The 27598-nt window shown below is 39.9% G+C and overlaps 1 protein-coding gene across 3 annotated transcripts in view; it reads left to right on the top strand.

Moving 5' to 3' along the window:
- Positions 1-246: 246 nt before the first annotated feature.
- PALS2 (protein associated with LIN7 2, MAGUK family member) overlaps positions 247-27598 on the top strand; it is a 61884-nt gene continuing 34532 nt past the window's right edge. The window contains exon 1 of one of the 3 annotated variants that reach the window (XM_039709024.1): positions 247-265. The gene's annotated coding sequence lies outside the window, so the exon portion shown is untranslated. Of the gene's footprint in view, positions 266-2574; positions 2701-27598 lie in introns of those variants that run through there. The other 2 variants (XM_039709007.1, XM_039709014.1) reach the window with 2 other exon arrangements.

Genomic DNA, 27598 nt, shown 5'->3' with positions numbered 1-27598 from the left:
CTTCTAACCTATGCCTGGCTGCCCATGATCACTAGCCAGAAATTGCTGGGACATAAGTCAGCCCTGGCCAGGTCCTGCCTTCTCCGCCACAGACTGGGAACAGGGTGAGGCTTGGCTGAGGTGCAGTAATTGCCCATTAAATGGACAAAAGAGATTTACGGTCGTTTTTGCACTGCGGGAGTGCTTCAAAGCTCTCAGATTGAACAGCACCGGCAGGGTCCTAAGGGCCATCCTTGTACGGGGGATTTCTGAGCAGCATGCAAATGTAAGTAGCAAAAAGCCCAAAGGATATGATACTTCCTGATACTGGCTAAACATCAGTTTCTAAGTTCTTCTCTAAAACAATACATCTCTATTTCTTCCTTGACCCTAATGGATCAAATGGATTAAATAGTGGGCAAAAAACGGCGTGTGAGCATTGGGGACACATTCCCTAGAGGGCTTTAATAGCCAAATAGCAGCTGCAGAGGCCAGAATGGAAGATGCTCAAAAGACTGTGGGGCAGTCAAATATCTAAACTTCGTGTTTAGATATTTCTGTTGCAGCCAAAATTGGCTCTTGTATTTCACAGGTTTAGATTCAAGCTCTGAGCTAAACTGTAATAAGGAACCTCTAAGTTTTGCAGTGAAGCAATTTTCTTTCATTGGCCACAAAGGTAAAGCCAGAATATCATGAAAGATGTCAGCATAAATTGCTGCAACCCTTTCTCCTTAATAGAATAATGTTCAGTTTTCACAAATGCAGAAGCTGTGAGAGAAGAAGTCAACAAGATGTTGAGTTGTGAAATACAGGATGAGATGGCATTTATGCGTTTTGTGGCTCTGGTTCAATTAGAACATCACCAAAAAAATAAATTACAGGCAAAGGAGAGAAAATGACCTAAAGTTATTTTTTGGGGAATGAGGATTTTTTATGCCTGTCAGTTTTTTCATTGTAGCTGCAGGGGCTCAAACACCTGAAAGGTTGGTATAGGTCATTATGTTGCCTAGAATCCCTCATGCCATTTTAAGTTTCTTTCCAGTTCAACAAGGAAAAGATAACTGTTTGTGAAGCAATTTACCAAAAATATGTTCAATTTGGACTTTTTACTGAGAAATTGCAGGAGGGTTGTAAGCTGTTTCGACCTGGGGTTGTATAATTCCACATGCCTATGAAGCTCTCAGCACAGGGTAGCTACAGTAATTTGAAGAGTAAGTAAAAATAATTCCTAAAGGAATTTAACACACTGTTTTCCTAAGATGAGGTGCACAGGATCTCATTTACTGATGCAACTTTATTGGACAATCTGAGAGAGGTTTTTCACCTGCTGGCTGCTATTCCACAGTTTCTGCAATTATGCCCATCATAAATATCAGCTGGTGGTTTGTTTTTTGGTTTTTTTTTTTGATGTTGTTGGTGGCATAGAAATCAGTTCAGTCGTTATCTGGTAGGAAAGCAGAATCTGAACCCATTAAGAAGAAAATGGGTAACTAGTGGATTTTCTGTTAGAACTCTGCCCCCTCATAGCTCTGGCTTTCCCTTTTCACCAATGGGTCCCAAAGAAAAAGCCAGCATGAATTGCAGGCAGCTTGTTATGAAGGTTTACCTTATGTCACACCAGGCTACCAGGTATTCATAAAACAGCATAATTATACAGGTTGCAATTAAAGTGTATGCTTGGATTCAAAAATTTCCAGGGTAGTCGGTATGAGGAGGAATAAGTGAATGAAAAGAAGCTGAGGAATGACAGATGTTTTGTATATGAGCATTTTGTTTCTGGAGCAAATTTTACCCTTAGGTGAAAACCAAAAAGGTCCACCTTTAGTTAGTGAGAATTGTGTATGCAGGACTGATCATGTGCAACCCAAATTTTCCTAAGTCCGTGAGTATCCAAAGGTGAGAGCCTCCCTTGGAAAAAAAAAAAAAAGCGAGAGCTGCTCTGTAATCATTGCTCAAAACAAACGAAATGTTTAAACAGTGACCAGAAGAGCGGGGGAATCGCTTTCCCAGCGTTATTCCCGTTTAAGTGGTCTTGCAGGTTGTTGGCATCAGGGGAAACTCCCCACTTTCCCTTTCCCCTCTGAAATGCGTGACTTCTCTGCTAGCGTTTCTCGCACTCGGCGACTGAGCAGCCAGCGCCACGTGTCCCCTCCCGGGACTCGGGACCGGGGGACCCGGGCTCGGGACGGGGTCCCGGACACGAACCGGGGGGCAGCCCGAATCCCGTGCGGGGACACGAGGGGACACGAGGGGACAGGGGCTCGCTCGCTCGCTCCACACCCACGGCGGCCCTCGCGCGCGCGTGTCCCCACACGGCCCTGCGCCACCCCCCACCGCCGCCTCGCGGACACGCGCGCTTGCACAGGCTGTGACACGCGCAGCCACGCGCACTCCCACGCACTCGCGCTCGCTTCCCTCACACTCGCCAGCCCCTCTCGCCCCCTCACACTCACTGTCACTCACACTCACACACTCACTCACGGAGAGGGGGGCGAGGCAAAGGCGCGCTCCCTCCCTCCCTCCGGGCGGGTGCGGGGGAGGCGCTCGCGCGCCACTGCCGCGGAGGCCGCGCGCGCGCGCGCTCGCCGGGGGNGGCGGCGGCGGCACCTCCGGCTCGCGCCGTCCCTCCGGCAGCCCCGCGCGCCCGGGATCGTCCATGGGGCGGAACGGCGCCCGCTGAGGGAGGAGGGGACGGGGAGCAGCGGGAGTCGGTGCCGGCCGGTGAGTTCCCGTACCGGCGGGGAGGTGGCGTGCGCGCGGCGGGGGGAGGGAGGGTCCGCCCGCCCGGCTACTCGCTTCTCCCGTCCCTCCCGGCCGGCGGGGAAATGGTGGTGGGAGGCGGGGTCCCGCAGCCATCCCGGCCGAGCCCCTCGACCCGGCGGCGGGAGCGGAGGCGCCGCGTGTGCGTGCGGCGTGAGGCGGGAAGAGCCGCCCGCAGGTAGCGGGGCCGGGCGGGCCTGCAGGGGAGCGAACATGGCAGCGCCGGAGTCCGGGAAGAGGGATTTTTGCCCCTAGAGCGGGGATTAACCCTCCTCCTCCCGCCTCCGGATGCGTCCCCGGGAGACTCGCGCTTCATCTGCCGCTCCGGATTATCCACCCGCCCACCCCTCTTTCCCCCACCCCCTTTCCCGGTATTTTCTCTCCTCCTGGAGATTATCAGGTTTCCCGCCCCTCCCTCTCCGGGATCCTCCACCTCCCCCCTCCGAGGGGATTATCTCCCCCCTTCTCTGCCGGATTATCCCCCCAGTTCGCTGTCCCTCCCTCCGCGTTTATGCTCCTCCGCAGCCTCGCCTCTCGGGGATTATCTCCTCTCCCTTTGGGGTGATTCTTCCTCTCCTGATCTCTGCCCCGGCCTTTCCCTGCTTATTTTCTGCCTGAGGAAGTCAATCCTCCCCTTCCGTCTGCCTCGGACTGGGGAAAGGGGCGAAAATGTGGTTGTGATCAGGTGGGCAGGAGTTTCCAGCAGTGCTGTCGTCTCCTCGGTCGTTGTACGAGTACTACAGGCAAGTGGATGTAGGTGTAGGAGAGGAGGCAGCGGGGATGGATGTGCGGAGCTTGGACCAGAGTTCAGCCTGTGGCGTTGTGCTCCGTGTGCAGGAAAATATCTGCACCCTTCCTGCGATGTTAACATCTGGTGGAGATGAAGGAGAGCCGACCTGGATCAGCGCTTTAAAAAAACGTGCATGGGTGCTGGGTGGTAGAGGCTGCAGGGGAAAAAAGCCAGCAGCCTCTGAGTTTCTTTGCGGAAGGTGCAATGTACAGTAGTAGCATTGTAGGTGGGAAGGTGCTTGCATGACATTGCTGCTGTCCGGGGGTCAAAGCTGGCTTGGATAGCTTCTGTCTTGGCGTGAAAGGCAGCTGGCGTACGCTGTTGCGTGGTGTTGAGGAGGAAGGAGACTGGTATCTTTTGCTGAGGCTCTGATGCTGAATGTGGTTCTTTATGGTCAACTTGCTGGCTGAGGAAAAATGTGTGCGTTCCTGAAACAGAGCGGGAAGGTTTATCCCTTGTATTTGACTCCTGCGTAGGTTTGACCAGTGTCCTCTCCTGACTGCACATGGGTCTCCCTGCACATGGGTTTGCTGGAGGAGAGTTGCAGATTTTCTGGCCATCTTGCGGCACAAGGCCCAGGGTTATATCCATTAAACTTCTCCCACTTGGTTTTGAGAGGAGAAGGGGCTGCAAGAAATGGTACGGAGACTGGGCACCTATAAATAGATGTCGGACTAGAGGAGGCTTTGAAATCTTAGCGTGCTGCTTCTGAACAGATAGTGTCTGTTATACCGGCTGGGTTGACACTAGCATCATAATGTTTTCTTTTATTTCTGCCGAGGTGGTTGGCTTTTAACACTTTGACCAGACCATACAACATCTGCCAAAAAATTCTTCCTGAAAAGGACATAGAGAAAATTCTCATTTAAATAAAGTGCTGACAACTGGAGTCTAGTTTGAGCGCATTTCAATGGGATTTTTAAATGACCCTTTAGAGAAATCTTTAGTTTCCTCTTCCCTCCCTTGAAATGCTTGGAATTGATGATCTTGTGTCCTTAATTTCTTCTCAAATTATTGCACTAGATAGATTACCTGAGATCTTTGTTGGTGTGAAAAATCTTCAGTACTGAGGTATGGTGTCATCACAATGCTGGTAGCACTGCTAGGTTTTTATTTTGTTGTTTAGGTTTTGGAGTTTTTGTTTGTTCATTTTTTTTAATGGAATCTTTGACATGTAACCAAAAGGGCGTATATTCAGCTTCCTTGAATTCAGGGTGCTTGCATTTATTTTAGATCTTACGGATCACTGCTCTTTCAGCTTGTCTTGTTGAGACCTAATTAATATGGAAATTATTGACAAATATACTGTACTAGCTCTGTGGAATGGTATCTGTTCTGCTGCTCTGTTAGTGGGCCAACTGCATACTCTAAGTCTCTAAAATGATTGAAAAGCTGTTGCAACATATGTGCAATTGGACCTTCTTTGAACTATCTCTTTCTTGTGCCCTTTTTTCCTTAAAACAATTAGCAGAAGCTATTAAGTCATGATGGTTTCTTTTTTCTTCTTCTTCTTTTTTTTTTTTTTTTAGTAAAAGGAAAATAAGAAAGGAAGTAATGAAAATGTGCCTGAATAATACGAGTCTTAAATGCTAATAGGATGAATATCTGCAAGACCCTGACTTCCCTGACTTTTAGGACATTTCTTATTTAGAGCATAAAATTTTAATCTGATCTTAGCTTTCCTTTTTTTTTTTGTAAAAATAGGAAAGGAAAGGTTTTGTGAACCTCAGGGAGGCAGAAAGGAACAGAAATTTTGACAGTATGACTTAATAGTTTTGGTATTTTTAGTTGATATTTAACCATAGTAAAATCAGGAAAAGCAAATAATTGATCAAATAATTTGGCTTTATTTTAAGTTGTTAAGGATATGATCACAACATTATCCTCAAACTCTGGGTATCTTTGGTGAGCATCAAGATCCAGCTTACTGTTAAGTCCATGTGTTTGGTATTTCTATGTGCAGAAACAGAGGTCAATGATCTGCAGAAAACTTTATAGTGCCAAAATGACAAGCAAAAGACTATTTAGTATGAGTCTCTGTGTACAGTGACTTAGTCTCTGAATTCTTGTATTATTCTAAATCTATTTGTTTGTAGTAATTGTATTTTGAATGCCATTTTCTAGAAGTTCAGTGTCCTGCTTTAAACCCATACTTTCTGCTGAGTGGTTTAAAGTTCTCACTGAGTGTGAGTGTCCCAGGCTTGTGAGTGCCCTTTGATCCTCTGTGCAGGACACTGCTCAGTGAATCTTTTCTCATGCTGAAGAAGAAGTGGGAGGAATTTCTCTGCTCAAGAGACAGGTATGCACTTGGGATTGTGACAGTCTCCATGCAGATATGGAAGGAATAATACTCTCAAGATCTGAAAAGATGAAAAGCTCACATATGTTAAAATAAAATGTCCCATCATATTCTGTGCTTAAACTAAAAATGGATAAAACTTGGAAGGGTTGGCCTTGCACATCTGGTAAAAACCTGAATTTTTAGAAGCATCTTGCAACTAAAGGGGTAAAGACACTATTGGACTTATTTGTGTGGAAATATGACATAGAATATGATGGCAGGGTTAAGAGCAAGTCTGTGAGAGGGAAAAGTGGTTTTACTGTCCCCAACAAGAGAAGAAGCTCATAGAGGGTGCTGGAGAGGGCGAGTTTGATTTGGTGTGACACGCGAGAGGCTGAAATACAGATGTGCTGGTCACACATACTGTTACAGGGCCTGTATAATGCCGTGGTCACTATAAGCATCTGCAGCTGGATCTCAGCTTATACTACAGCCATACTGTAGTGCAACAAAGCATGGTGATGGTAATGTGCTGTCCTGTGGCTTAAAATTGCTTTTTTTCAGAATAAAGCATGCCTGAATTATGTAGTTATGGCTGATGTCACTCTTACAAGAATAATAGAGACCAAAAAAAGATAGAACGAGAGGTTAGGACAGGGGTTCTTCCATGTGTAAACATTTACATTCCTATTTTGGGTTAATTAGAGTCTTTGAAGTTACAGTAATTTCACAACCTTTGTTAAATAATGACAATCAGAATTGAAAAAATGGGATGTTGTCAACTCTTATCATCATGTTTTAATTATTTTTAATGTCTGTGGCTTAAAAGAAAAAGGTGTTTCATACAGTGTTTCGTAACATAAGTGTTTCATATTAGCAACCATTCCATGGGTTTTGCACATCAGTTATTTAAAGAACTCATTCCAGTGTCCATGAAGCCATGGTGGGAATTAGAAAGATACTGAAATTGGATGACATTTCAGATTTACTAGGAACAAGTGTTATTTAATAAATTACCTGTACATGTTTTTTAAGAGTGTTGACTAGTTTTACATTCTGACAAGGAACTGTTTGGAGTAGGGGCTCAGTGAAATCCATGCTCACTGCAGAGAATGACTATGGTTTCTATAAACTAGTTTTTGGGGGAGAGGGACACAAAACATGATGACACATGACACACACAAATTCTTTGTATCTTACACAAAAACATTGCTCCTCTTGCAGCTTCTGCTTACCGAGATCCCAAAGGATCAAATTACTGTTTCAGTTAAATTCACTGTTCCAGTAGGTGGAGACAATTGTTGATTTGAAATAAGCTTAAGCCTTTACATTTTGATTGCAAACATTTTATCAAGATACTATTGAAATAATTAAAATTAGGATGTAAAAAAAAGTTTAAATTTTTATTTTAAGATAGTTTACTTAAGCCTCTTACTGAAAGAGCTGTGGCATTCTAATATTGCTTCTGTAGCAAGAGTGGCTACTCAAATAGTTTGGGTTTAATTTTCTAATTATCTCCACCCACTGGTCAAATATGCATTAATGAAAAGTTTAAGTGATAGCTTTTAAAATATCGAAACACAGGATGGAGCAAAGCAGATTGAGAGTAAATAGACTGAGGGTAAAAAGATTGGATAAAGTTTTTTCTTAAGACTAGTTACACAAGGTAGGGGAGCCCTCAAGTAAATCAGCAGGAGAATAAAAGAAAGATGTATCAGTCATTCTGACTGTGTTATTCCATTCCATGCTAAATTTAAAAAAAATATTTTATCCCGTGTTCATTCATTAATTGTTCAGAGATCTGATTGCAGGGATGATGTCAGAGGTTTTGCATGTCAACAACTTTTTATGGGATGTTGATTTATTTTTTAACAAGTCAGTGGGCCAGTTGGTAAGTCAGCCTTTACACATCTTATTAAAATTCCATCTCATTCCTTTCCTCCTCCTCTGTTGAAGTTTACAGAAGTCTTTTTGGCAAGATGAAACTGCTTATGCAGCAGAAGTTCTCAAACTGGGAAGACAGACTATATTCTAGCAAATGAAGTGAGAGAAAAGTTAATTTCTCCTTTCCAAGCTATTCTGGCTTACTGTATTGTGAGTTGTGCTGTAGCAAAGGACAGGGTTGCTGCACAGAAATTGCTTGAACGTTATTAATTTTGCTGTACTCATACTGCTGCTTACAGCTTCTCACGCATTCTTCAGATCATTAGAAGGAGCTGTAATTAACAACTGAAAGTTCAGTTTACGCATTCTTTGGTAAAGAGCATGCAGGCAGGGAAAAGTTGGTAAGTGAAACTTAATGTTCATGGAGTGTGTGACAGTAGGGCATTCAGTCATCTGAATTCAAATCAGGCAGACAGTCTCTCATCTCAAATCTACTGGCACAGCTCTGCTGCTTACACTATATTTGGTACAGAACAGCAAAATGGGATGAGCAGTGCTTGATTCAGTCACTTCTAACCAGTGAAGCTCCTTTATACAGATTTAATCTTGTAGTATTTTAACAACTTCCAGGAACTTGTTGCAGTTGGCATTTGTCTTAGATGATCTTCCCTGAGGACAAACTCTGGGTGTACATTGCTATGTGTGGTATTTAAAGCAGTGTTCAACTGAGGCTTATTTATCAAGCGAAACACTTGGTTTCAGTTCTGTGAATTTTGTTTTATTCTTTCGTAGCTTTATGTGGGATGGCCCACTTGCTGCATGGATAAAATTCAACCTTGTTGTAAGCCTGTTGTGTGAGAGTTGTCCGTCATTAGCTCTGCAATAATCTCACTGGTGTCTTGTCGCAGGAGGGATCAAATGGACACACTAGCTTTAAGTCATTGTGCTTTGGGAAGCAAGATAAACTGGTAACTTGTGTTGCTGGGTTTTAATCAGCACTTCTGTAACATTACCTGGTCACAGGGCAGTAATGACTGCTTGAATTGCTCCGACTGGTGGTTGAGAGCCCTCACATGTGTTTCATGTTCCTGTTGCTGGAAGGGAGAAGCGTTTGGGCAGTTTTGAGGACAGGCCATAAATACACAAAGAGAAAGGGGTATGGGAGCATTGAAGAGTTGAATTGTGTCTTGAGTCTGACACATAATTTGATAGGAAAAAAATCCATCCATCCATCCGTCTTTGTGTCTGCCCCACACACACCACGGGCCTCCAGCGGGTAGGTCTTAGGGATCCAGACATTGTTAGAAATCGTGCTATTGGAGTGGGAGGTTAACTGGGTGTGTACACTGGTGAGAATGTCAGAGGCTTTGGCTGTTGTTAAAAAGGGGCAGAAAAGGGTTTTGTATGTAATGATTTCCAAGTTGGAGCGCGGAGCCCTGACGCGCCGGGTCGGCTCGCAAAGGTGGCTCAAGCGCGCTCTCCAGTGGCCGCACCGGGACAGCGCGCTGGGGTGGGCGCGGGGCCGTCGGGGCCACCGCGCCGGCTGAGTGACAGAAGCCAGCTCCTGTCGTGCGGATGGCTGCTTGCCTAGCTGAGCACAGTGATAGATAGGCTGCTGCTTCTTAACAAGTAAGTGGCTAAATTCGTTAAAAAAAAAATAAAAATCTGCTGTTGCCAAAAATTGATTCAGTTAGGAATCTTGCTCTTGTAGTTGGGTCAAAAAAGGACTGTCCCATCCAGCAGTCTGTTAGATGGGGAGATTGGTGCAGTCTCTGCTGAGACTTTTTGTGCTATCGGCTGGAAGCAGGCAGGTTTACTGCTGAATGGAATTTATTAGCTATGAATTGAAGCGTGCACATTTAACTCTGTTAAATCTTGGCAAATAGCTCTGCAAACAGCACAGACTAACTAAACAGCAGCAGAAAGAAATGTGTAGTTCTTAACAAGTTTAGCACATAGTTCTTGGTCTTCCATCAGATTCCATGCTGTTCAGGAAAGCAGCAGGAGCCTTCAGAAGGAAGAACTTCATTGGCACTAATAAATAGGAAATGGAAAAGAAGGGCGGGCTGTTCAGCAGGACTCATCATAAAGTGAAGGTCTCAAGGCGCACTGTGGTAATTTCAAATTTCTGAGATAACTCTTCATAGATGATTTCAAGTTTCTAGTATTGTTTTACTTTGTCTCTCTTTAACTGTTCAAACCATGAACTTCTGGCTCCTGGTAGAATTCTCTTTTGTAGACAAGAAGAAAGTTAGGCCTTGTTTGACCACACACCTTGTTTCTTCAAAAACCACAAGTGTTTTGAGAGTTTTATATGACAGTGTGACTGGCAGAATGGTACTGTTAGGTCTTGCTATTAACTGGAGTTGTTAAACTAAGACACTTGAAGTAAGTTTGAGCTCGTAAGAATGTAGTGTTTGGTTGGGTTTTTCAAAGTAATTTTATTTGTAAGGTACTCGCAAAAAAACTACAAAGAGGAACATTAAGAATCCTTTCTTTAGGATTGTAAGAATTAGTCTAATTACAAATTTGGTAAAAAATGCATGTGTAATAAGTTTCAGAACAGTCTGCTACTTAGCTTAGAATGCACGGGCCCTATATGGAAAAGTGTGACTGTATGTATCACACTAGATGTCACATATCAACAGTTGTACCAGTTCTCTGTTTACCACTTCTGATGAACCCCTTACACACAATGTGTACTTTTGTGCACAAAGCACATTTCTCACTATGGATGTCACTATAAAGCTTTTACATATTTCAAATAATAATAAAAAAATAAAATCCCTTGGGCTTCCTTACCCCAGGCATAAATGATTTTACTTTACAAATGTAATTACTGTACTTCCAGGAGGTAATCTCTCTGGACAGCCATAGACTAGTTTGAATTAGATTACTCTGTTTTTCCCTCCAGGGTGAGTTAATACATTGAGTTTTATTTTTCTGTAATTACTTTAAAATTTAGATCACTTTTAATGCTTACTATTCTTCATTATAACTAGACTGGGAAAGTTAAGAATACTTGCATTTGAGAGGATGACATTAACTTTTTTTCACCTATAACTTAATTTCCTTCAGGTAGGTATCTGTTCTGCTCCTCAACTTCATACAGCTCAGACTGTGTTCAGTTAGTCTCAGTTGTAGAGTTTCTTAATTTGGAAATACTGGAAATATTTACTTAATAAGCAGAGAGTAAGCACACTAAATCTTTCAACTGTGACATTTAACCAAGTCTAGCTAGAGCAATGTTTTTGTTAAATCTGTATTTCCAGAGTTCTGGGTTTGAAATCTTTCCAGTAGTTTGGCAGTAAGCTTCATGAATAAAGCACATTACTACTTTTACCTCTGTTACAAAATCTTTGGACAGAAAGCCAGTCAGTGTGAAATAAACAGAGGAGCAGAGTTAGTCAGGGAAGATAGTAAGGAAAATGTTTTTCCTATTTTTTTTTTCATGAACTTTAGCAGGAAGGGAAAATCTCTGGATAGATGATTGTGAACCATCATTGGATGCAAATGCATTTATATAAATGACCTGTTTGTATTTGGATTTTACTTACTTTGAGAAGCAGCAACACACTTAAGCAGTGGATGAGAGAAGACTACAGAGATTAATTTGCAAATTAACCTTCTAATAATACAGTGCTGTTTTGAAATAGAAGGAAATCTTTGGTGTTTGAGGTGTCAGAATATGACTTCCTGTTTGTATTGAATACAGGACTAGCCAGGATGTCTGCAGAGGCAGTGATTTTGGTTCTGTAGTTGGCATCTGGTATCAAAGTTCAGGAGTATTATGTACTAATGCAATCTTAAAGGGTAAAACTTGTTACTTGTGTTGTCAGTGAAGTGCCGCAGCCTAGCTAAGTAACATTGCAAACCTGAAAGTACTTGGGTCCCATTGAATACAGTAGGTTTTCAAATAATAATGACTGTCATTGGGTCAGACTCAAGTTCCATCAAGCTTCTTTTTCTAACATGCAGTGCAACATCTGAAACCATGCAGAATCTGTCAGGAGCTCCTATTAAAGTTGTCTGAGCAGATTTTCAAGAAGACATGGATGTGTCTTGATGAGAAGATGCTGGGACCAGAAAAATTAGTGTCTGGATAGCCTTAAATTCAGCTTCCAGATAGGCATAAAGAAGCATAGCATGGTCCCCAAGTGCCTAGACATCATTATCCAAAAACTGATGAAGAATTCATTGTGCTAATGCGCAACAGCAGCAGATTCCAAAATGTAGTGCGTTGTTCATGACTAAAATAACATCTTATGTAATTGCCCTGGGCCTGCAAATTAGCAGCTTCCAAAAAGATCTTATAGCTTTGCAGAAAGGATTGAAATGTAAGACAGCAGAATGATTGATAATGCTGAAGGCGTAAGACTTGAAGGTCTCCAGGAAGTCCATCTCTGAGTGAAGAACAGATTATGCATTTGCCACTCTTCTTCTTTCTCTGCTCTTGTGCAAGTCATTAGGGAGCCAGTATAAATGCAAGAGGGTGACCTGAAATACCAGGCACACATTAGCAGCTGTGGGTGTGGCTACCTGTAAGAAGATGATTCCTACTCTCTAATATTACGCTGAAGAAAGACCCTGCATCAGGAACTTTCTCTTTTATGATGTGCTCTTCCTCTGTGTTAGGATATTACCCATTTGAACTGGACAGGGTTGATACCAGTAATGGATTGGAAGTTGCAGTCTGTCTTTTAAAAATATGTATGTTTTATTTTGTTCGTATGTGTGCGTGCAACTGCATACATATATGGAAATATACAGAAAAAAGAAGGAATTTTTAATAAAATGTAGTATTTTATATATGTGTGGGTGTATATATATGCATACATATGTATCTTAAGAAAAAGAACACTTGTCTGTAAACAGAAAGCCCAACATCCATAAACTGTCTAGGAAAGCGTAAATACAAAGTAGTAAGCACATGTGACATTTTCTCTAGGTAGTCTCCCAGAATCTGGTTAACATTTAACCTAAAGATTTTTAAAATTAAATTAGGTTGTGGATTGTTTATGTAATTTGTGTTGGGTGCTTTTACCATTCAAGACGCTTCAATTTCAAAACTGGTCTCAACTCCTTAATGGACTAGTATTCATATATAAATTGCTAGTGTGCACTGGAGATCTCTTTGATTAAACATGAGAAACTCTTATCCTTGGATTGGATTACTGTTTAGTTTCTTTAAATAATTAACAATGGATTTTCACTGAAGTGCTTGATAACCGAGATGTGATATGTGCAGCATTGTAGTCTTCTGTGAAGATTGAACCCGCACTAGTTCTTGTTTTGGTAACAGAGCTGGTGGCAAGTTTGCAGCAGATTAATGATTACCCATCTTTAGCTTAGGAAGCATGTCAGACCGACCAGGCTACCCATAGGTTGGTCTTTGGTGGGCCATTTCTCCATTCTGCCTAATGATGTGTCCAGATGAAACAACAGAAATAGATGTTTAGCCTCCAAACACTGAAGCTTGTAAGGCTGTTTACATATTTACCTGCTCTCTAGAAATCTGACTGTCGCCATGTGATGTGTTCCTTCTGATACTGGCTTCCACACAGGCACCTTGAATAAGGTGGACCTGGCCTTGGCAAATATTTTGGTGTGGTTTTAAAGGTTTTCTGCCTTTAGTGTGGGGTTTTAATAAACACAGAAAGATAAAGTGTGTTGGAATTAAAGGAAGAACATTCTAATAGTTGGAATTTTGGGTTGTTTGGTCACTGAGTCCTTCAAACTTATATGTGTGTGCTGATAAAAGGTGGTCATCTGAAGCTAAACGGAAGACTTCTCAATTAGCAATAAAATGCTCTTTCAAGATAGTTTGACAGTATGGTATCCTGTGCCTGGAAGCATGTTCAACTGATCTGTGGAAATGCATAGGTAATAAGGAAACTGTCTCAATTGCTGTGATTAAAAAAGTTCCTTCTTAATGTACCCCTTCACGTTGTCGTATATTGGAATTTGGAACAAGCTGAAGCAGCTTTCCCTCACTCACTTCAGTCATTCTGCAGGTAACTAGCAGTTTCTCAGATTTGCTATCACTTGGAAAACACTTCCAGTTTTACAGCAATAAGCAATGGCTTTAAAGCTTCTAGGTTCAGTCTTGTGATGTAAGGAAGAGGAGTGGAGTCAGGTGTTCTAGATCGTCCTGTGTTAGCAGTGAACTGGAGATGTGCTTTAAGAGTTCCATTACCAAGAACTTGATCTAGGCTTTTATAGGTGCTCTTTCTTTTTAGAGAAGAGATTTTGATAGTGGTGGGTAAAACAAATAATTATGTGAAGTTTTTTAAAATTTATTTAGTTAAATAATAATGCAACAGAAATGGAAAAGATATAACACAACGTACGTGGAGTTCAGAAAAAATTGACTGACCTTTCTTATCCTGAGTTGCACCAAGAGGGCAGGTCTTCTTCTAATTATTGGTACATCTTGCACAGAAAAGTGACAAAGGTTTATCTAACTTCTGCTCTCAAAACCAGCTATAACTTGATCATTTTGATATGTTGAAAGTGAGGCTTGACCAGACTTGTCTTTTCTCTTGCTGAAGAATTAGTTCCTTTGGAAAAAAAAAAACAAAAACAAAAAGAGTGCAGCATGAATATGCTTATTGTATAGAAATAGGAGGAAAAAAGGAATAAAATTTACCAGCTGTACATTGAATATTGTCTTTCCAAGTGATGCCCAAAAATACTCTTGTGCATCTGAAGATGTTGAATGCATCATAAATCTCAGCTAATATTATCTGGAATTGCTCTACTTAGTTATCTGTGACCAAAATTAGAATCCTGCTAAAGCTTCTGTTATGTAGTTTTTAGAGTTCATTGGCAGCTTCTGAATGAATTAAAAGGATGAAGAAAGGCTAAAGAAGTGAAGACTCATAAGGAGACTCTTGAGATCTTGGCCATCCTATTTTAAATTGGAATTCAAAAATGTTAGAAAGATCTCTGAATGTCTGTAGCACAGGTTGCTTTTATTCAAGCTACTCATTTCTTTTTTTGCAGCTAAGGTGCCATTTTGGTTTTAGTATCTACTCTGATTCTTAAGCATTTGGGTATATTTAGGAAACAGAAGGGGTACTTTCTTGTATGAACAGAAACAGGCAGTGAATAGAAAGATAGTGGAAAATTCTTGAGTCTGTATGAACCTAATGGACTAATCAAGAGTTGTAATGTGTGACATTTCACAGTTTGTACTTAAGGAAATATATGCAAATACCTCTTGTCAGCCTGTTTTGAGGGGATCTGAGCATATAAACCTCTGCATGAGTCTTTCATTCAAGTAGGTCACTTCCTTTTTATTCTTTTTTTTTGACATAATTCCCAAACCAACTTTAACTGATGCCTTAACTTGAAGTCACTGGGGCTGGTAACCTTGCAGCTAAACTTACACTTAAATCCTTTTCAGTAATATTTTTGCAAATTCTACTTCTCTGGAATGTTGTCTAACAAACTTTTGAAAAGGCAACATGCTGAAAGAGGGGCACGGTGAGGCACTCAGCACTGGGAACCTCCCTCTCTTTCGCATCAATGACAAAGCATCATGTCATCTTCCAGGCACAAGTGCCAGTCTGTACATGAAGACAGGTAGAACAGGTGACAGTTCCATTTAAGCACTACCCCTTCCAGCATGGTGTAAGCACCACGTGGTAGTGCTAGATACAAAAATGACAGATAAGGTGTGGTTTCCTGGGCCATTAGCTGGAATATCTAAGACATTTCACTTTTTTTTAAATTTGTTTTTCCTACTGAGCTACTCCTTTTGCTGTATCTAGTTTTTCTAAGTTAATCGTAATGTGTTGCCTACTTTCCAGCCATTTTTTCCCCTTTCATTAGATATATTTTCAAATAATTCACTATTAAATAGGTGTTCAGGACTTTTAGCTCTCAAACAAATTTTTTGTTTTATGTCTGTGTTGGAGAGACAACCAGCTCCTCTGTGTATGGTAGGGTATTTGGCTAAATGATTTGAACTCTGATGTTGGGGTATGTGCATCAGCCTGTGCTCTCATGGCTGGTATGATGACTGCAAAAAACCCGTGAGAGATAATCTGACACTAAGATGATCTTGAATTTGTGCATCATGGTGGTGATTAAACTCACTGAAATATATTTTCTACCCCTCCTGAAATATAATCCAACAAAAGTATTCAAAGGATTAAAGTCAGCAAGTTTTTATAGAGAATTACTTGTACATGATATTGGAAGTGCTGTGTCTGAGAATATGTTTGGGATGCTATTGTGTTATGTGTGTGTCTTTTATGGAATCTTGGAAGTCGTAGGACACTTTTTGTATGTATTGTATGGCTTTGCTGTGCTGTTAGTAGATTTAAGCATAAATGTTTTGTGAGGCAAGAATGACTGGGATGCAGTTGCAGTGATATTTCCATGCTTCAAATTTATGGTGGAGTCTTGCAGCTCTGCTGCTTGAAGCAGATTTGTGCTGTGCTGTAAACTTCTCATTTTGTCAATCTTTGCATTGTTTTTCTGTATCTCTCATACAGAAAAATCTGTATGCACCTGTTCTTGGAAAGCCTCAGCACTGAATAGTGAGACTGGTAGAATTATACTGATTTATTCATTTTATTAAGTCTTGAACTTAAGATAGTCTTCCTGATAATTTAAAATGAGAGATCTGATGTGTGCACATAAAGCACTGTGTAAGTGTTCCTTTCTCACAAAAAGGTACCTCTTCTCTGGAACAAGAACTGCCTGCAGAGTGATAGACTTTATTTAAAGAATTAGGAAAACTGATGAACAGTGTAAGTCTTTGGTAAAATCCTTCAGGGGAAGGGTTCTGCAGTATCCTGCTGGTATTTAGCATGGATGAGAATGGTTCTCTGTTCATGTTTAAGTTTCTGGTTGGCACACGAGACCAGGAAGTTGCAGGTCTTCTTGGAGCCTTCTGTTTTAACTTGTTTGACATGTTAACAATTTATTTATTAAGCAGAGGAAGATCACAGTTTTGAGCACATGTGAAATTTATGTAACTGTGTAGTGAATTTCAAGTACTTAGAGTGTATATAAAAAAATTACCATGAGACTATTTAATTCTCTACCCTTTCAGCCATAATTTAATCCTATGTTGAGCCAATGTAATGCATGCCTGATTGAATCTTTATCCTTCATAGCTCTTGATGTCCATTGTTCTGGACAGAGGCATGGTAATTAATTTGTGAAAAGATTTTTTCAATACAGAGACTTGGCTTCTTTTTTGAACTACTGGCAGGAGCTCATTCAAAGCAGTCTCTCTGGTATTAAAAAACAAGTGTTGATTCCTTCTGTGTGAAAGTTGGCTTGTCTGGGTCTGAAAACTTACGCTGAGAAGTGATGTGGTATTTAAATCCTGACACTGTCTTTGGAAAAACAGAGTATCTGCCAGATTTTCTGCAGCTGAGAAAGCTTCTTTCATGTTCCAAATGCTTCAGTCATTGAACACAAATTCCTTCTTACAGGATCAAATGGGATTGCTATAACTATGGCAAGTTACTGTAGAGGAATACTCGGTGCCATCAGTAAGCTTGATTTATGGAAAGGATATTAATGAAAATAGAAAGGGCCATTTCCAAGTAATATGGTGTTAGTACTGCTGAGGTTTGTTACAAACAGTATTCCAAAGGAAGTTTTGACATGATAATCTGATGTTTTTAAGGGATCTCTCAATGTACAAACTATTGCCAGTAGGCTGGATCAGCGATCCAGTAAGTGCTCACCAGGCTGCTGGGCTCGTGCCCTTTTTAGTGTGCCACTGGATCTGTCCAGGGACAGGTGTTTGGGAGTCTACCTGCATGTGGTTTACTTTCTTAGATCTGTTTCTTCAAGCTGTTTTCCCTTCCTGACTGGACCAAAAAGCAAGCTAAAGTCCAGCATGTGTCATTGCAGTCCAGCAGTCTTTACAACTTTGCACACGTGTGTAGCTGACTCTCAGGATGCATGTAGCTGAGGAATCAGGGTCTGTTGGCTTAGTGGGAAGTGCAAGTCTGGGCTGCTTGAAATTATAAGCTGCTCTTTGAGTAGAGACAGTCAACCAGGTTCTGTCCTGAGTTTAGGACTTTTCTTCTACCACATGACAAGTGGAATGTGTGCAGGTCTTCTGGGGGCTATGTTGATAGACAGGATTTCTGAGAAGCTGAAACAGAATTAAAGTTCCATTTGGTGTTGGTCATGTCTTCAAGAAAAGTATAGTGATAAGTGAAAGAAATAGAGATGATTATTTGAAAAACATAAGTAAACAGGTTGATTTTCTTTCTACAAATAGGAATTTATGCTTGTGAAAATACATTCCTAGACTGTGTTGTTTCAAACCGTTCAAAATCCTGAGGAGGAATAGGGCCATTTCACTTCTATGCCAAGTTTGTAGGAGACAATGACTACTCCATCTATTTCTTGCTTCCTTTTGTGCTGTATAACCTGTCTACTGAGATAGAACTTGTTTTTTTTTAAATAACATTCATAAGTACTGGCAACAATGTGGTTTTGACCTTGTAAGACCCAGAAAGTTATGTAAAAAGACATCTTAGCCCTTTCAAGTTTTCTTGGGATCTTGAAGGTAATTTCATGTTAAATTATTCCACAATCTTAAAACTAGTTACATCCAAAGAACCAATTGATCCATAGGAGGTTACATTGCTTTCTTTTTATATTGTTCTCAGGCCCAGTACTCTTCAGGGAAAGAGGAATTCAGTGGGGAGTAAAATAAGCAGAAACAACTGTGGATGGGACTGACTGCTCAGAGAACTCATTTGGTGTCATGAGACAGTTCTCTCAGCTGCCACGCTGAAGGTGGCTGGCAAAGCAATTACCTTTTTCCAGGTCAGGACCTGGACTTCATAAAACCTTCTTGGGGAAAAGCTGTAACATGGAATTATTATTTATCTATTTTTATTATTATTTATTTTTTATTGTAGTGAAATTCCAAGGCTGGGGACAGAGATTCATGATCCCTAACCTACCATTTCTGATTGTACATGGACTTCAGTAGGCTATTTTGGGAATCCTCTCCTTTTCTGTGGGTGGCATTAGAGGTGGTTCTGGCTGCTGCTACCCAGGTGTCTGGGCCTTAAAATTTGTGCAGCTCTGAGAGATTTTATAGGCAAAACCCAAGAAGGGTTGTACTAGTACCCTCCTCTCTTCTCCCAACCCCTTTCTCTAAGACCCCTAAGAAGTGTGGGAAACAACAGAATGAAGGACTTGAGTGGAAACTAAGATAGTGTGGCTTTTATTGTTTCAGCATAAAGAGGTTTGAAGAGAGTTAGTGTATGAGGCTGTGTATTTACTGATTTTAAGAAACAGCAATTGCAGTTTGAAGTCAAGAAAGACATTATCTTACAACTTTTTTTCCCCCCTCTGTAGGCTTTCTCATGGCTCAGATGCAGTCAAAAAGCCAAGTTCCATCATGGTCTTATTTTTGCAAGAGAAGTCATTATAAAAGAGATGATGTCATATCAATAAAAGTTGTCATCTCAAACTTTTCAGATTTACAGCAATTTGCCTGTCTCAGAAAATGATGAAAAGCCTTGACAGATATTATCCTTCACTGAGTTTTTCAGTGGTGTGAGCTGTTCAAGAAGTAAAGTTCAGCTGTCTTTGCCAGTGCTTCTTTTGAAAAAAAAAAAAAAACGAAAACAAAAGAATACCAATCAACCAACCCTCCCCCAAAAAACCCTCCAAAAATAAACAAACAAACAAAAAAAACCAAACAAAGCTGTTCAAGAAGTAAAGTTCAGCTGTCTTTGCCAGTACTTCTTTTGAAAAAAAACAAACCAAAAAACAAAAGAAAACCAACCAACCCTCCCCCAAAAAACCCTCCAAAAATAAACAAACAAACAAACCAAACAAAAAATCCAAACAAAAACATTTGAACTGAAAAATGTGCAAAATTTGCTTAAAAGCTCTCTGTTTTTGCTTCAGTTGGAGTGGTGGGTTGCGTGACTGAAAATTCCAAGTTCTTAGCAAAACTTAATGAAACCCATCTTGATATTCTGAGGAAATGGAGTAGAAAATTTCAAACATGTCAATATGCATCACATACAGTTTTGAAGACACCCTTTGCTGTTTCACTGCCTGTGCCCACCTTATACAACACAGAACACTGTCATTCAGGGTTTACAGCAATAACTTGGAAATTGACTTTAAAGTGGAGGTGGCAAACATTCAAAGAGAGCATTCAAAGTGGCAATTTCCTTAAAAACATAGCATTCTTAATCCAAGCTGCCCCAAGACCAGTAGAAATAAATTTTTCCTGATGTTATTGTGCCTAGATATTCTTAAATTGAAATTAGACTTCCCACTTTTCATTAAACGTTTGCAATCATGAATAAATCCTGGTAACACTGTGGAGAAGTAGTCCAGGAGGTAAAACACATGACTAAGGGCAGTGTGACTTACTCCATTAAGTTTTTCAGTTCCCTTCAAAATACAAGTGTCAAGCTGGTCTTTTTATTCCTTTTTCAGGGTTCTTGAACATAGCCTGCAAAGGACCAAAGGAACATAACTGTTGAGGGTAATGAATAGGCAATTGTGTAAATCTTGACTGCATTGAATTGAAAGCAAGGTTTGGAATGGAGTGTCTTCACTAGGGGAGTGACAGATGTATTTTGATCATTCCTGAAGGTCAAGTAAGCCTTTAACATGCCATATTTTGCTGTTTCTTTATTAAAACACAAAGTTTTTTTTGTGGTATTTTTCACTATTTGGAAAGACAAGCTGTGTTATTTGGCAAACAAATCTGAAAAAGCAATTTTCTATCCACTACATCACTACTAACATTCCAACTGTGTTTTGGGAATTTTCTTTGTAGGTAAAGCTTTAGCTGTGTCCTTAAAATAAGCAAGAACTGTGTCATATGACAAAGGTAGTCAAGTAAAAGTGGTTTTTTGTTTTTCCATTGCAAGTCACCCTGAACTAGGACATTATTAATTTAGTGAATTGCTTTTACTGCTTCCTAATAAGTTTGTTTGGGCAGAAATGGGGGTGTGTGCATGACAGAGATTAATTTAGTGGAAGTGGAAGCATTAGAGTTTAGGGATGGACTTGAGGTGAAATGTTTGGAAAATGTACTAGGCAATCATGTAAAATTGAGAACTGAGGTCCTGAGACAGAGATAATTTCATTTAAATGGTATAAATTTTGCAGATTCACTGCTGTTTGCAGATTTACTCCTGTCCTAAATTTTTTGTCTTAGTCTGGGATGCAGTAGAAAATTGAGTGAAATTAAGCGAACACTTCCCTATGGAAGCAGTTCATGATTTTTTTTCCTTTCAATAGAAAAATGGGCTAGATATAATAATACTGTAATTAAATATCTTTTTCCTTTTTAATTAAAGAATATGTTGACATAGTCAACATACTAAAGATTTTACAACTTACTAAAGATTTTATAAAGTGCTTTAACTTATTTTGTGCTCCAAAAAGCTGTCTTGCATTTCTGTTTTCTGCATGTAATTTTATTGAGCGATTTTCAAATGCTTGTGTAGCATCCATAGTGGAATGTCAAAAGTATTTTTACACCTGCACTGGTACAGCTCTAATTTAAATACTCCAGTGTATTAGTTTGGAAGGGATAATTCAATAAATACTTCACAGTAGCAGAGGCCTGAAACAGTGCATGCATGAAATGTTAACATATGAGTGTGACTGGTAAAAGGGCAGAGGTGTGCTTTTTTAAGTGGCTGCATCATAATGGAGCAATCAGATTTTGAAAGTGCTGAGTTTGGATGCTTTCATTTAAAAAAGCATTCTGCTGTTATAAAATAACTCTGAGAATGTATTAGGACACAGCGTTATTTCGCTTGATATCAAAACTCTTCATTATAAAATTCTTATTTGTTAGAATTCCTCAGTGTCTCTTACGCTTGAAGCTGTAAAAGGAAGTAGTGTTAAAAGCAACAGTAGTATCTGGATGATATGTGGTTTGTGGTGCATTTCCTTGTCTAAGCATTTTCACTAAAGCAAAAGTGGACCAAAAACAAAGTGCCAAAAACTGGCTTGAAACCTGGAGTAATAGCAGTGGGACGAAATATATATGTAGTATTTTCACTGAAGAAAGAGGACATTTTGTTCAGTTACAGTTTTTAATTTTGGAGGAGAGTGACGTTTAAAGTGTACCTTTGTACTGTTTTGTGACAGACCAGTAGATTGAGTTGACAGTATGACATAACTATAAGAAGGTTAAAATAGATCTCATTATCTCTCCCTGTCACTAGAGAGGGAAGTATTAATGGTGTTGTGCAAGGCGCTCACGAGACTCTTGTCCAATATATTTGCCACACTTCTGACTGCCTATATGGAAAAAAAGGTGCAGACTGGAAGAGGTACGGGGCAGTTATGCTTCTTTCCCAGTTGATACAGGAGAGGAGAAACCTTCTGAAGGGCAGAAAATTGCCCTCTTTATGTTACAGTAATGAAAAGTGAGACATTTTTTCCTAGATATAAAAAAAAAATCAGATTAATAACAGGGAGCAGAAAGAATTGTTTAATCTACATTTTCTATTAACCAAGATTAAGGAAATGCCAGATACCCCAAGTGTGGATTGTTTTTAACAACATCCTCCTGATACTCTGTTGAGTGATCAGGTGCCTTCAGATACAAGGATGCAGACACTCCTGGGATGCAAATTGCATTGAAACCGACATCATCTCTGGTAATAAGATCACAGATCTCTGGAGGTGCAGTGTTGTTACTTTGCTACACAGTGGAGTACCTAATTTTGTTCATTAAAAGTACCTTGTCTTTTTTGTAGATGTGCACACAGCACAGTACAAAACAGCTCTGTGACTGATGTTCTGAACTCTTTCATTTGCACAGACAGTAGCATATGTTACAAGCCTTGTGAATTTTAGCTTTCTTTAAAAAAATACCTGTCCAGTGTCCTAGAAGAGAGTGCAAATGATTGGAAAAAGATGCTGATGGCCAGTTGCTCCTGGGATGCCTGGTCTCAGAAATGGGACACAATGTGCAACTTGCCTTATCCACTATGCAGTGTTCATTGGAGACCAGCAACAAGATGAAAGCCTGTTCTTGGAGTGGAAGTCTGCTATCCCTTTGGAAGGGTGTTCATAATTTTCTCTTCAGGCCTAATTTTTTTACTTGTGTGAAGAAGAGATCTAATTGAGGAAGAAATCTTAATTGATTTCCAGCTGTCCTTAGGCTGAATTTGTGAATGGGATAAAACAATAGATGGTTCTGCATGGCTTTCCCTCAAGCGCTTTACCAAGAAAAGTGGTACAGCAAACTGATTCTTACATTTGTTTGAGTTTGTTTCTTTGTTTGTTACACATTACTTCTTCCTTGCTCTATAACTGTAGTCTTTACTTATGTTAGCATTTTTTCAGTCCTGCTTTCTTCAGGCTCTGTTGTACTGCAGCAGATAAATAATACTGAGTTCTGTGGCAGAAATGCAGATACAAAGCTTTTGATTCATTTGGAAGAGTGTGCATTAGAGAAAGCAGTACTTCAAAAGCTGCACTTAGGTTGTTGTATCTCTTTTGCTGGCATTTTAGACTTCATATAAACTGGCATTAATTACCATAGGTACTGCAGAGAATGCAAGTTTCTTCATCCAGCTGCTGTTTTCAACATACCAGGGAGAATGATGGATATGTGCAATAAGCTCAGCCTCTTGTATAACTTGAGTGGAGTGCAGGATACATTCTGAAACTTTGTTGAATTTCTCCTATAACTTTTGACTACAAAGTGGTATCTTAGACTGCCTAGCCGTTGACTGTTTTGCCTTCATTTAAAAATCCGTTCAAATATATTCTCCAGTACCTGAAATACTAAGGTAGTTGAAGAGCTAAGGGTAGTACAGTCTTTCTTCACCAAAACTGAAAATTCTCCTGGGGCATGTCCTAGTATTCATTTAACATGCAGTAGTCTTTGCGTGACATCAGCGTATGCTTTCCTAATATCAGTAGAGAAAAAGTAAAAATACAAAAAAAAATTTTAAATTCAGCCTTTTAAAAAACTTCTAGTTGACTTGCTGTACATGCTCTGGTTTGTGCTGTATAGTGCTTGAAGATTTTTTTTTTTCTGTAATCTTGTCTGTTTGTGTGCATATGTGTCCTTCCTCAGTTAGTCATTTCTGTGCCTGAAGCTTGCATCGTTCTTCCTCTAATTAAAAAAGGTCAAAAAACTTGGTAATACCTAACACTTATATAGGCTTATCTTCAAAGCATCAAGCTTAGTTAGTGAGTATGAAGTTAATTGCCTTTGTACTTTATGAAATATTTTTCTTGGTAATCCTTTAAGAAAGAGAAGTCTGACATAATTTCCTTAAAACTAGATTTTAGTGTATCTGTCCTCAATATCTTGTTGTTGGTCATGATATATGTGTTTAAATAAGACTTAAGCTTTTAATTCTGCTAGTTTTGGAGTTTTGATGTTTTGTTCCTTTTTTATCTTTGCTGAGATTACTTTTAAATAGTGCTTTTATTTTTTCCAAAAGATGCAGCTGTGAGGTCCATCTGTTCGTCAGAAAATTTGTGCTTCGTCTTTTTTTAGACAATCTTCGCAGCCTGAAAGAAGTATGTCTGCAGTGTTCAAGCTGGGAAAGGGTTGTTAGCTCTTCCCTATAGCTTTTGTGACCTTCACAGTCGTGAAACATGGGCATGAAAGATATAGTTGAGCCAGGTTTGATAAGGGTAGGGGACTGCTTGAGCTTCTATTTATAGGTATGTTAAAATAGTTCCATCTTGGTTTGCTAGTAGACCTGTAGAAAATGAAGTTAAAAAAATTAAAAAACTTTTCTAAGCACTTAGGTTATTTCTTTTCAATGTGCAGAAATTCAGTGGGCAGAATTTGAACATCCAGAGGAATATTCATTCTTATCAATTAGACTTTTCCTTCTTCCTTTAAAAATTCATTGCAATATGTGATTCTGCAGTCAGTAAAGTGTTCGTGCTGCAGACAACAGCTTTCTTCATTAATCAATCTTACTGTCTTTTTAGAGATCTGCTGTGTTTGCTGCCTGAGGAAGGGGTCCTATTTAGAAGAGGTGCCTGAGTGCTGTTACAATGGAATGCTGCCCAGGAATGTCTGAGTTAAGGCGGCCGTCCAGGGCAGCCCGCTTGGCAGTGTCTGCCAGATAGGAGGTGCAGGGGTGGGTGTTTGAAGGAGTGTCACTGCCCCCTGCTGCAGTCAGCAGCTGTGTGGAGTGGGTGACTGATCTGTAGAGGAGCGCGGGATGGAACTGCAGAGCTCCACCGCTCCTGCAGGGCTCGCTGCTCCGGAGCTGCTGCTGGCAGTGATCCTGCTCCGTGCATGCAGCTGCTGGCTGTGAAAACACAAACGTGATGTTGTATGTGCTCACTGCATAGTGCTTCCCCAGAGACTTTTATCTGAAAATACGGCTTCTGAAACTTACCCTAGCAGTAGTAAGAGAGCTTTGTCAGCCTTTCATATATTCTTGGTCAATAGCCTGTTTGTGAATGAACTGGTGAAATATTCTCACAATGTTAACCTCTTCATAGGTTCTAGACTGCCAAAAATGCTATCATTTGTGACTGGGGAGAGAAGTGGCCAAGACAAAATAACTTTTTTTTTTCCTTTGCCTTTTATTTAAGCATAATGATCATAATTTAAAAATCTTAAACACAAATGGGAAAAAGTTACAGAGTTGTCATTGGATAAGGGCTAGTGAAGTTAAAAATTATTCTTCTTTTGTCTGAGCTTATTGTGTGTCTTGTGAAACTTCAATATATCCCTCTTGAAAAGGTTTTAAATCACACAAGAAACTCTTTCTGAAGTTTATGTATGTGACAAGATTTTAATCTGACTTTCTAGACTTTGTGTGGAGTACCTGCCTCTCCAGTAGTCCTTGAGGTATTTATTATAACTTTCTATCCAGATGAATAGGCCATGTGGAAATAAATATGCATGTTTATTTAAATATATTATACATAATTTTCTTTTCATTCCTGTTATTTTGTAAGCTTGGAGACTAATAAAATGAAGCTGAGCTAAAAAAATTGTGCAAGGTATTCACTCTGAAAAGCTTTAATTTTCCCCAGTGAGTGACACATTTGTCTTCTGTCTGCAAATCTGGAAAATTTATTTAAATGTATGCTTCCTCTTTCCTCTACATAGAATTAATGTAGACAAGAATTAGGCACTGAAAGAAAGAATAAAAATCAAATTTGGTAGAAGAATCACAGCTGAGAGCTTGGCGAAAACCTGTCTTTTTCTTACAATTACAAGAAGAAAGGAGTTATCAGGGTATCTTTTACGTCTGTTTGATCTGAACTTACAATTGTAAGGTACAATGTGTAGATTAAACCTTTGAAACATCCTTTGGCTGTCTGAAGAACTCTGTGGGAATTAGGGGAATTTAATTCTGGTTAGTAAATTTTGCATTAGGAAGTGGGATTTTTGTATTTCCACACCTTGTTTGCCACAGAGATCAATTAACATCTCTTTGCCCCTTTTCCCTTTTTGAAATGGGGTTCAAATGACAAACTAGTTTGCCTGAATGTGGGGTCATATATATAGTAGGAATAAATTGTTCAGTGCATGCACAGAGCAGACCAGTGTGTTCCTGCTGAGTCTTGCTTGAGGCTTTAAACTTGCTGCAGTTATGAAGATGTTCTTTGAAAATTGACTGTGGAAATTAATTCTATGTGTATTCCCTGTCACGAAAGCCGGGGGCTGGAGTTGTAATCTCATTTTCTCTTAGGAGTTCCAGCTCAGACTCAGTTCTGTTGTCACCTTTCCTAAGAATCCCTGTATTTCAGCACCTCTCCTCAACTGAGAGTTTGTTTCTGCCACCCGATTCCTCCTGGTGTGTCTGGAGGCTGTTGTCAGTGGGTTTCTTGTAATATGTGTGTATTCCTCGGTGGTTTTGTTAACCATTGTAGTCAGCCATGCCTGTCTCATGGTGTCCTCGTGAAAACAAATCCTTATGTGTTGCGATGAGAGTTTAAAGTTTTCCCCAGATGGGTCTTTGAATATAGAAACAGGCTTGTCTTCAGACAGAGGGAGGTGAATGGTAGAGCTCTCAAAGTTAGTATATTCTTATTATTTTCCTGTAAAAGATGGGACAAGAGAGGGAAGAGAGACCAAATTAGTTTTCCACTGAAGCAAAAGCATGCATTTCCTCTTTGTTGTACACCAAAGTGCCCAGTAATAAGAAGCACTTCTGACAACCTGGTTTATGCAGTTTGTTCATGTAGTCCTTAGTTCTTCAGTATGCCTGACTTGAATGTAAGTTCTACAGGGCTTTCTACCCCCCTGTGAGTAACTCCTATCAACATTTCAAGGGCAGATTCACCACAAAAGAGATGTGCGGCTCAAAAGGCAATTCTTGATGGGATATTTAGATTTGGTAATCTCAAAACTCCTCAGTTCCATCTGTTTCTTGCTTGATAGGAGCTGATCTTTTAAGTAAAACTTTCCTACCTAAGTACTTTCATCTTCAGCTTTCATTCCTGCTGTTTTGGAATAAGATGCAATGCTTTTTAAAAAGTGCTAAGGTGGCTTTACCCCTGGAAAGAAAAAAAGGAATTTGTTTAAATGAGTGCTACTTGAAATTCTATGTGAATCTACATTATTCTGAAAGATCATTATAATTAAGCCTGGAAACAAAGTATCTCCTGTTGTTTGTTGTCTAATAGACCCTAGAAATGAGTAAACAAAAGCCTCTTGAATAGATACAGAAGAAATGGTTCCATTATACTTTTCCCAAAGTGTCTTCCCCTCCTCCCACCTCTGCCCTTAGTCTTTAGATAAATCAAATTTTTTGAAAGTACATGTATGAATATCTAAGGCATGTGTAGTCTGTATGTTGCTTAGACTTTCAAAGCTATTTTCACACATCAACAAATACCAGCTTTTCACATTAAACAGGAACTATATTTGAAAGTGGCCCATGACTTGTATAATACACATAAAACACTGAGATTAAAATGCA

This window comes from Passer montanus, unplaced genomic scaffold, assembly GCF_014805655.1.
Source record: "Passer montanus isolate IOZ18808 unplaced genomic scaffold, ASM1480565v1 scaffold10, whole genome shotgun sequence".
Taxonomy (NCBI): Eukaryota; Metazoa; Chordata; class Aves; order Passeriformes; family Passeridae; genus Passer; species Passer montanus.
Note: the sequence above shows the minus strand (reverse complement) of the source record. Positions and strands in the feature narration are given on the sequence as shown.